Source organism: Patella vulgata, chromosome 2 (assembly GCF_932274485.2).
Source record: "Patella vulgata chromosome 2, xgPatVulg1.2, whole genome shotgun sequence".
Classification (NCBI taxonomy): Eukaryota; Metazoa; Mollusca; class Gastropoda; family Patellidae; genus Patella; species Patella vulgata.
In genome coordinates, this window is record NC_065880.2 from 4590046 (window position 1) to 4599189 (window position 9144).

At 34.4% G+C, this 9144-nt stretch overlaps 1 long non-coding RNA gene across 1 annotated transcript; it reads right to left on the reverse strand.

The window, feature by feature from the left end:
• Positions 1-1977: 1977 nt before the first annotated feature.
• On the reverse strand, positions 1978-7677 carry LOC130010845 (uncharacterized). The gene is made up of 6 exons (XR_008786118.1): positions 7602-7677; positions 5405-5782; positions 4317-4682; positions 3840-4004; positions 3333-3428; positions 1978-2719 (listed from the first exon to the last, which is right to left on the reverse strand). It is a non-coding gene; the product is annotated as an uncharacterized LOC130010845 (long non-coding RNA).
• Between the last annotated feature and the right edge of the window lie 1467 nt (positions 7678-9144).

The window sequence follows — 9144 nt, forward strand, 5'->3', positions numbered from 1 at the left end:
AAGCCAATATAGTAATTATAACAAATAATATATATCAAAAATAAAAAAAAGGAATAAAAAAACCGAATAAACAAGTATTTAAAAATTATATTAAACCAAAGTAATTAACCATTTAGGGAAAGGTTATATTCTTTATAAGATACAGTAAATCAAGCTGATTAACCCTTGTGCGTATACATGGGGTATTTCGGGACTCCCCGACCATATCCTTAACGTTTGTGAGGAACTTGTTCATAATTGTCTGGCGAGAATTTTATACATTGTCAGCTCTTTAATGTCGAGTATTATGCTGTAAATAGAATGGACGTGAGGCAGTAGCAACATTCATCATTTGACAAGAAACTACGGGTATTACATTATCGTACACAAGGGGTCTTGTGCCCCCCCCCCTCCCCTTCCTTTCAACATTTGCTGGTTACAAGTGTCTAATCTGTTCAGTACTCGGTGCTAGCTTTGCATTTGGAATCTTTCTTACTGGTGATATTGTTTTGGTCATTCCAGTACTCTGGATTTGAACGCAAATCTAGGTACACTACCAACCCCATCAAAAGACGGATTCTACATGGAAATGTCAATTACGTTATGTGTAAATTTGTATGGTTTCAAAAATACCTTATAATTCATATCGACGCTGTTAATACCTCAAATATTATTTTTCACCCTGATTGATTATTATTCAGACTTGATATGAAGATGTAATTTGGTCGTATTTGAATAAAATTATGCATCTAAAAACCTATTTTTGTCTGGGGTCTTAGATTACCCCTTGTTACCGACAACATTTTTCGTGCAACGTGACCGCACAAGGGTTAAACACGTAGTTAAAGGTTATATACAAGATTATAATAAACCAAACTGATTAAACACATAGTTAAAGGTTATATACAAGATTATAATAAAACGGTTTAACCTCACTTTCCCCACATTTGATTGTTTTGATAAAGGATTAGGAGGTTACTAGACTGTGGGTGTAGAACTATAGTCTGTTCTAATTAATTAGTATCACTGGTGTAAACTCCTCACTCTAATTATTGTAACTGGTGAACACTTCCCACTATCAGTAGAAGATTGGGCAAATTGGTGAAATCAGTTTACTAAAAAACTTACACCCAGGACACCCATTCAATACCTCAACACTGTTATGAATTTTGTTGGACTGTGAATTGTCATGTTTATCCAACTGTTTATAAATATTTATTCTATAAAAATGTATTTATTTATTTACTCATTTTAATATATGCACTTACTATGTATTATTATTATAATATAATATATATATATTTATTATATATTTGTACTTATTATATATTTATTATATTATATATGTATTAATTTGTGTATTATTAAAATTCTGGAAATGGTATAATATAAGAATCCATATTATATGTATTTTTTTTACATGTAATCTTTTTCATTAATATTATTTAAATCATTTTGTTGAAATGTCACAAACTTGTTACAGCCTATACTATAAACCCCCTTTGTTGATTAATTAGTCATGGCCTGGTGGACCCAGACTCTAAACAATAGATGTGGGGAAAGTGAGCTGTCCCCTATAAAACAAACGGATTATATGAGATACAATAAACCAAACTGATTAAACACGAAGTTGAAGGTTATATAATAAACCAATCTGATCAAACACGTAGTTATATAAAATATTATAATAAACCAAGCAGATTAAACTTGTAGTTAAAGGTTATATACAAGATTATAATAAACCAATCTGATCAAACACGTAGTTATATAAAATATTATAATAAACCAAGCAGATTAAACTTGTAGTTAAAGGTTATATACAAGATTATAATAAACCAATCTGATCAAACACGTAGTTATATAAAATATTATAATAAACCAAGCTGATTAAACTTGTAGTTAAAGGTTATATACAAGATTATAATAAACCAAACTGATTAAACTTGTAGTTAAAGGTTATATAAAATATTATAATAAACCAAGCTGATTTAACACGTAGTTATATAAAAGATACAATAAACCAAGTTGATTTAACACGTAGTTAAAGGTTATATTAAAGACACAACAGCAATAATAATTACTATAATAATAAATAGCACATAGCAAAACACAAGGAATATCAAATGAACACACGAACAAAATAATTGCTGCTTTGCTGTTAAACGGGACTTGAGCGAATAAAAGATTATAATATTATCCATGTAATTTATCGGTGTGGTCCGAGATTTGTTCATGACGAGGATTGGGCTCAATCTCGTGTGCTAAACTACTGTGCCCTTGTTTCCAAACACTTCTAAAGATAGCTGCGATGTATTGAAATCGAGTTATATAATATGTTAGTTAGATGGTTAGGCTTATGCCCGCAAATATGTGATGTTATTTTAATGATTAAAATTATTTACAACAGAAAAAAGTCCGTGGAATTATTTTATCAGTTTTCAAAAAAAATATTAGCAAGTTACGGTATTCACCATAGAGGTAATTATATTATATAAGCCCAGGCTGACATGTTTCCAATATTTCTAGTAGAAAATGCCTGATCAGAACACAGTAGGTTAAATTAGAATTTTAGTTTAAGATTGTAGATGTATACTGAATGGAGTGTGGTTATTATACAGAACTTTCATCCGTTGTACCAGGTTCAATATAATCATAGAAGTGAGCTAGGTTGAGTCTTCATTTCTACTGATTCAGTTGGTTGTTCAGTAGCTGTTATGGTGTTCCTTTTGGTACAGTTTCTCTTAAAAAAAAAAGATGTCAACTTACAATTGGCGTGTTTCACTTTATCTGAGAATTGGTGTGTGTGTGGACGTGTGCTTGTGGGTGTGGTGGGGGTGGATGTGTGCGTGGGGGTCGGAGTGGGTGGGGTCTTGCAAACCAAATTCTGAAGCGTCAATGAATCATTTATGGTGTGTGTTGAACGTTAGCATGTACCATTAGCCTGTAGAAATATCAACGTGCACTGGTGGGGAGTAGGTTTGTGTCTAGTGACACTATAGTTACCTCCCTTTGACGAGTTGTCAGAATAGTTGACGGTAGTAATGTCAATAAGACAGCGTTTTTTTTTGCAAGATTTCTATAAAAAAAATGATCTTTTACATGTATTTATAGTTATATGCTTTTGCCCGTTTTCCGATAATTAGATCACAATTTCGTACCACGTGCCCCTGCATTTTGTTTCAACAGTCACATTGATTTAAGCAAAACCTTTTAAACAGCAGGAAACTATTCTGAAAATGATTTATGGTTGAAGATCATAAAAAAAGATCGACTAGTTTTACCAAACATCCTCGAGAATTTGATGTTGAAATATATGACAACACACTGTGCAAAATGGTTATGACAACACTTACATAACAAATTGTTTTAAATGGCAAAACCAATCTTGACAAGGCCGAATACAGCAACGATAACAAGACCACCAATTAAACCATATATCCATATGTTATCTGTAGAAAACAAATATATGTAATATGTAAATAAATGGTAGGAGAATTATCATATTGTAGTTTTGTTTGACATTCCCTGTGTGTGTCTTAGGAGAAACCAAGCTGTCAGCTAGATGCTTTCTCTATATTAGAATTGTATGCATCCGCTAGAAAGCCGCGGGTCTGACAACGACAGTGTCTAGTCATATGGATGGGACAAAACCCCGAGGTCTAGTCGCTAGCTCACTGGACGACGAAATGAAAAATGTAACATAAACATAAGATATCAAAGATCAAACATCTGCTAATGGGCAGATAATTATATATGGCGGTTTTGAAGAGTATGCGCTCTATTTACTTTGATACAGGTCATTTTGTCTGAAAGACAACTTCGCCCATGTTTGTGTAAGGGTTTCATGGACCTATGATTACCTGATGATGTAGTTTGGTCATTTCCTGGAGATGACGTTACATTAAATATTGGTGGTACAGACGAACTAGTTTGATCTGGTGGAGATGGTTGTATGTTAAACATTGGTGGAACAGTATAACCACTTTTACAGCCTTTAGAGTTGACATTAAGACGACCTCGAGAAGCTATATAAAATAAAAAAAACTCACAACAACATGAATTTGAATAACAATATAGACGTGAGTTAGACACAGGCCTGAATGTAAATTACATTTGTTTGTCCACGTCTTGCTAATATACACTTGAATTATTACTATACCGGAGAACAGTAAATATATGCTAATTTAAAGTTTACGTCAAGTTCAATTAATTTTAAGTTGCAACATTTATATGTATGCATTTTCAAAAATTAGAAAAAAAATCGTAAGTGTTTTTTTATGTTAGCGTTTGCATTCATCACACAGATTGTCATTACCACGACAAAATAGAATATGTACCTTTAAAATTAATCCATAAAAAGCTATAATTGAATGGGTGACCGGGAGTTTCATAAATCACGTATATTGGTCCCTTTGTTGGTTTCATTTGTTTATAAGCCAGATATTTTTGACGCTCCCCACGCGTCATATTTGCTTTATAGCTAACTCTATAATCTCTACTATAAATCGTCACTCTACTACGATAATAAAATAAAAGAAACGAGAACCAGGGATAAATATATGCATCATTATCATCCGCTCTGATCTCAATACTACAATAGTAATGGCCGTTCAAGACTGGGGGACGCTTCCAATCATAAAACAGAGATACACTCTTCAAGTTGTGGTTTATCCAGGGTTTGTTTATACTTCCAATTGATGTATCTGAATAAAACACAAAAACATTTTATCACAAAACGTCAAAAAGGAAACGTTTGACAGAAACTTGTTTTGCTCCGAACTGGGCTAATGAAGACGGGCATACGCCATACAGTGTGCTATGAGGGAAATTTTGCCCGGACAGCGGCACTACGGCCTACTCTTATATCGAATTCCAACTGCCAAGGGATCTTTTACGTGCATGCCAATGTGTACACGTGACCTCGGTTTGTCGTCTCATCCGAATGACTAGACAGCTATGCTTGTCAGGTCCTCCGTCCTGCATCACTGACAAGTCGAACCACACCAGAAAATCTGAATGAACTTTCTCGGCCAATGCAGGGATCGAACACCCGACCTCCAGAATAGCGAGCCAGCGTCTTACCCACTAAGCCACCGTGACCCCCCTCGTGAACATATTTCCAGTTTCTTAGCATATGGGTTTTCAAAACATTCAACCCTAAAAGAGTGGAATCTATTCCATATTATGCAGAATCAAACGAAAGTAAACACAAATTCAGCGTTATATAAATACGAGACCAGCCTGATTCTTTCTTTTAGTTGAATCAGGTCTTTTCGTGATCATTACATCCGTTACCCCCAACACACATAAAATACATTCGATGTAGACGAACATACCTATCACATTTATAAACTAGTTAAAAAAAACTAAAATAAACAGAACGTCAATGATGTTACAAATGCACTATATAACGTATAATACTTACTACTAACACACATATATTCAAAGTTTGCCATTAAAGTTTGAGATGAACAACTGTCATGATCATCTAAAAAATCAATCCACCCTCCCAAGTATGATACAGAACATGTTTGATTGCCTATGCATTCTTATTGACTGAGCATTGAGATCAAAGTATTTTCACCACCACCAAGGTCTACAGTACAGATATTGTCTGGCATCCACTGACAACAAGTCCGCTCTTCTTTTTCATTATAATATCCCACTGTAATATTCGTTATCAAAACAGCGTGGTGAGGATCACATCTTATTTTAGTTTCACCATTGTAATTTACGCAATTATAAAAATCATTCCTTGATGGTACGTCGCATACTAAAACGGATTTTACCATTTGGCCAATACCTGGAATAGAATAATAAAATTTGAGTAATCGCAGACCATATTTCATCCAAGGGAGAGGGGTTACAAATAGGCATAGTCAATTCCCCAATTCATATTCATATTTCCTGAAAAAAAATATTGTTTATGAAGAAAAGATATATTGAGGCAATTGCGACAGGTGTAAAGACGCGTTTCTCGCTGTTGTCGTAATTAATTGTGGGTGTATAGTGACAAATTTGTGTGTAAAGTGACAAATCTCAACGAAGAGAAGAGTAATTATATAATTTAATTTTATTGTATGTTTAAATTCATGTAACCAGGGATGCTTACTGTGACTTTGAAGACGCCACCTTTGTTTATTTGTCTTTATGGTTTTGTGTTTAAAGACCTTTAATTATGAGTTTTATAGTAGCAATAGGATATCATTCGATAATTTGAGAAAGCGCTTTGGTTTGGGTTCAACAACACAAAGATAGCCCCTCCGGCTTCCTCCCACTGCAAGCGAATTATTGAAATAAAATTAAACCATTTGTTAGTAACGAAATGACCTAGTTTGTGGCGAGTGGACGTTAAACACCAAAATTTCAAAATTTAAAACAAAGTTTATATATGCTAGTTCATCGAGTCATACATTGATATGATTGATTAGTTCAAAATATAAAATAAAATTTATACATTCTAGTTCATGGAGTCATCCATTGGTGTGATTGATTATTCAAAACCAAAAGAAAGTTTATATATTCTAGTATATAAACTGATTATTTCAGAATTAAAAGAAAGCGTAAACATTACGGGACCAATCATATCAGTAATTGCACAAGTTCAGGGTCATGAATAGACTAGTCTGTGCGTGATGTTCATAGGTCCTATAAAATAAATCATGGCTAACTTTTAAGGTAGATTTCATTACATTCCGGAGAGATTACCAGTCTGGCTGGCTAGGGTTTGGGAATGACTTTAGTATTGCAATCTATGCTGTGCTTATATATATCCAGCTTGATATATAAAATGTAAACACGAACTGTTGCATTGTTTTTCCAGGTAAGACAAACGTCTTAACTAACTGAGGTAGATAAGAATAAGTAAATATACAACATAAAGGGGAAGCAAAGACGACATGTGAAAATACTAGACGATCACAAGGCTACTAAGATATGTAGTAAGAAAAAATGCATGAGTCATACGTAGGACGTGGCGACCGGTCTGGGAGCGCCCGCTTTTAACGTCTGAAAGAAGGGCATATGGTACTACACCTGTTCTCACACATGGACGGGGCGCTATCGTTGCTGTCGAGCGACGGGGCTTAGCTGCTCGTTCTGCAGAACCTGTCGGAAGGCAGTGCTGATTTCGGCAGACCGCCATACTTGAAGGGGAAGATGGTAGTACGCCAGATCGACAAAGAGGGTCGGGTGCCACTTGAGCAAAAGGCGCAAGATGGACAAGCTTATTGTTATGTATAAAATAGCCAATGTAATGATTTCCCCGTTATTAAGCCTTCTAGTACCACCTAGAATTTTTTGAAGTAAATCCATAACCTGCTCGCAATAACAATGAATTGAAACATATTACTGCTAACACTACTTGTTATTAAAACTTTTTTTTAGCCTTGGAACACTCATCCCAATGTAGCTTTAAACGACTCTGCTATATAAAATTTCAACGTTACAGTGTGAATGATCATAAAATACCCAACTATTAGTATTACTACTTTGGTGAAGGTAAATTTCAGATTATCCATTCCAGACTTTGCAATTGTAAAAGTGCTCTAAATTTCCATAGATTTTTAATGCATATTTCTTGGCTGGGTGGAGTCGATAAATGTTTGGAAAAATCTACTTACCATACCGGTGAACCATGGATATTATCACCATGCTAAGCATAAAATTATATATCGCCATTTTGCATATTATACAATCTACAAAATAAAACGTTTTAAATGTTGCATATTATACAATCTTCACTCGTCTACAAAAAATAACATTTAACATTGTACAATTTCAGGTCAACTAAACAATATAACGTTTTACATGTTGTATATTAAACAATCTTCATTCGAATACAAAATATAATATTCTACATCAAGAAATAAAAATCTTTCTCATGCATAAAATAAGACGATTAATCACCTCGCTGAACAATTCCAGATACCTCGCTAGTTTTAGTGACTTTTATGACGCCACAAAAACAAATATTTGCAATGGGTAAAACGAAAATTAAGACGAGCAGTTATCCCCTTGATAACTCTAAGATTAATTACTTTGTAGTTTTCGTGATGTTTAATCCCTGAATAAATTAGAGCGCATTTAATACCAGGATGCGTTCAATTACTCTCCCATTACGGCAGTGTTCTCATTTTTAAAAGAGTTAAAATAACTTCCCGGTGTACAATTATATCAGGATACGTTCAATTACTCCCCCATTACGGCAGTGTTCTGATTTTCAAAAGCGTTAAAATAACTTCCCGGTGTATATATATATATATATATATATATATTAATAAACGCCTTAATCCAAGGACAATTTCATTGACTATTTAACCAAGTTGCCACTTCCTATAAACCGAAACGCAAAATCAAATGTGTCGAAGGAGAAACTGTGTGCTATAAAATCTTTGAAATCTAAGGACACGATCGTTATTAAGGAAAGCGATACAGGGGGTGCCATTGTTATCATGGATGCGGAATATTATCAGAGAAACGTCCTTAAAATACTTGACAACAAACGGGTGTATACAACCATAGATTCCAACCATGACAAAAGAACAATGGGATTAATAAACGCCTTAATCCAAGATCACAAAAACGAACTGACGGACAACGAACAGGGTTATCTCCGAAAATTCGAATATAAAACAAGCCAGTTTTATGGTCTTCCAAAAATCCATAAATCCAAGATGATCAAGGAGTCTATTAAACACCAAAATGTCGAATTCATCAGTGTTTTCCAGCCAGGTGATCTTCCATTCAGACCAATAATTGCCGGCCCGTGCTGCCATACTAATAGACAATCAAATCTTATTGATATCTTACTTAAGCCGTACGTGCCAAATGTAAAATCTGTTATTCGGGATGACACAGATTTTGTTAACAGATTGCCCCAAAATCTGAACGATGGCGACGTTTTCGTAACCATGGATGTTTGTAGTATGTATGGCAACATCTCCCATGACCTATGCTTTCAGGCCATAGAATATTGGTTGGATAAACATCCTGAATGCAGTCATGAGAGAATTTCAAACAACTTCATCCTCAAAGCTATACGAATCATCCTGACTAACAACACTTTTACATTTGGCGAAACCAATTACAAACAGATTCTTGGTATAGCGATGGGTACCAAAGCGGCACCACAATTAAGGAACTTAACAATGGGATTCCTTGAGG